Source organism: Psammomys obesus, unplaced genomic scaffold, assembly GCF_907164565.1.
Source record: "Psammomys obesus unplaced genomic scaffold, mPsaObe1.curated_primary_1811, whole genome shotgun sequence".
In the NCBI taxonomy this organism is placed as follows: Eukaryota; Metazoa; Chordata; class Mammalia; order Rodentia; family Muridae; genus Psammomys; species Psammomys obesus.
The window spans coordinates 5,795,066-5,797,351 of record NW_026586589.1 but is presented as its reverse complement, the minus strand read 5'-3'; the positions used below and the strand labels follow the sequence as shown (position 1 = coordinate 5,797,351).

Below are 2,286 nucleotides of genomic sequence, written 5' to 3'. Positions count from 1 at the left end.
GTACAGGCAGCTGACACCGATCGGCACAAGTGATCATGGATCTGACATTCATTTGTCATCTATGGTCCAAATGTTAGCATGGGCTGGCCTGGAGGAAGACACAGGTTCCCAAGGCTGAAGATTTGGCTCTGAGTCTTGCCTTAAAACCCCTGATGAGGTGAGAGTGTGACTCAGGGGTAGAGCACTTGCTTGGCACATGTGAGGAAGCCCTGTGTTCCACCCCAACACGGCAAAAGCAGACAAATGTCATACCCTGAAGGCCATTGTGAGAATGAGTAGATGCTGAATGGGTGGCAAATGTAATCTATGGAGACCTCAAGTAAAAAGCCAGAGTCATGGGAACCTTCAAGATCAGCTTCATGGACAGGCCCACTGTTTTGAACAGGTGCTCTGCTACCTTTTCTGTGGCTGTAACACAGCACCCAGAGGCAGAACAATTTATGAAGAAAAGAGGTTTATTCGGCCCCACAAGGGCTGGAGTTGAGATTTCAAGATAATGGAAGTGTTGATGAGTAAGAGACCCCAGAGAAAAATAGAACAGGCAGGTGTTATATTTTTGTCCTGAGAGACAGGGAATGTGAGTTTTCTCCTGAGAAGCATGAAGAGTCAGGTGGGAACTATAGGGGGGCTTCCCTGAGGTCCCTCTAACTGTTGGACAGACGTAGTAGTGGGACCATCAACCCAGGATGGTGGATCCCGCAGACTCCGGAGGTTGCTAGCTAGTCCCAGCACCTCCTCAGGCTCTGGACTTTGGGTTCTATCCCCTGGAAATTCTCTTTCCCTTCCAGCCCAGCCCTGTCCTGATTCATCAGCTCCATGGCTGATTCACACAATGGCCACAGACTCCTAGGGCCTGTGGGCTGTGCCCCTCTTCACCTGGGAGACAGCTAAGAGCTGCCAGCTGAGGGAGAAAGGACTGCAGCCCTGCCAGCCCTGGGCGCTACTTAGGTCTTCCTGCTTCCCGTCGTGGAGGGGAAGCCTGGTGGCCAAAGGCAGGAGCATGAAGCCGATGCTTCTCACCTGGTGCCAAGCAGAGAGAGGTGTGCGTCGGGACTCCACACCATGGGCCAGGGAAACCCCCTAAGCTAATCCTTCCCAAAATCCCCTCAAAGACACACCCAGAGGTATGCTTCAGGCCCTTAAGTGATCTCATGCCAGTCAAGCTGACAATGAAGATTAATCATGACACCACGGACAGGTACCACACGGGAGATCTTGTGTAGCCAGAGAAGCCAAAGGATCTCTATACACTACACTGAGTGATTTCTAGTGGTTGGTGTTAAGCAAAACGACCACCTTTCATTGAAGAAGGCAGAAGAGGGTTCCTTCCTCTGCGCTAGCTGCGAAGAGGCTGCCATCTCTTTTGTGGCATCGTAGCTGCCCTCCAGCCTCTGGTAAAACCCACGATAGTTAAAAAGAGGATCAAGAAGCTCTTCAGGCACCAGACTGATATGTCAAAACTAAGCAAACCTGGTGGAAGCCCAGAGGTTTCGGCAAGAGGGTTTGGAGAAGATTCAAGGGTCAGATCCTGATGCTTACCATTGGTTACAGGAGCAACAAGAAAACTAAACACATGCGGCCTAGTGGCTTACGGAAGTTTCTGGCCCACAGTCTCAGGTTGCCGGAAGTGCTGCTAATACCCAACAAATCTTACTGTGCTGAGAGTGTCCACAATGCTTCCCCCAAGAACCAAAAAGCCATCAGAGAAAGAGCAGCACAGCTGGTCATCAGAGTCACCAATCCCAACGCCACGCTATGCAGTAAAGAAAATGAGTAGATGGCTTATGTACGTGTTTTATTTGTGTTTAAGATAAAACCACAAAAAAAAATGGAAAAAATTTTAAAAAGCAGAAAAGAGGTCTGAACAGGTGGCTCAGCAGTTAAGAGCATTTGCTGCCCTCCCAGAGGGGTCCCAGCTCCTTCTCTGCACCTACATCAGGCAATTCACAACATCTGTCACTCAGCTCCAGGGGATCTGACACCCTCTTCTGGCCTCCACCGGCAGGCACTGCACTCATATGGCACACACACGCACACACACACACACACACACACACACACACACACACACACACACTAATAAAAATAAATCTTTAAAGTAAGAACATTTAAAAAAAAAACCCACACATACTAAGTTAATTATACAAAAGAAAGGAAGGATAAAACAGAAACTCATGAAGAAGGGCTATAGAGTCGGAGGAAATGCACTGGGGAAGAGCTAGGAGCGAGTCTTCTCTGGGAAAATGTTTATATGGCCTTGAGTTTTAACCATGTAAGCATTTTACA

At 48.7% G+C, this 2,286-nt stretch overlaps 1 pseudogene; it reads left to right on the top strand.

The window, feature by feature from the left end:
• The first annotated feature begins 1,182 nt into the window (after positions 1-1,182).
• LOC129672673 (60S ribosomal protein L32-like) lies at positions 1,183-1,777 on the top strand (annotated as a pseudogene).
• The last annotated feature ends 509 nt before the right edge of the window (positions 1,778-2,286 follow it).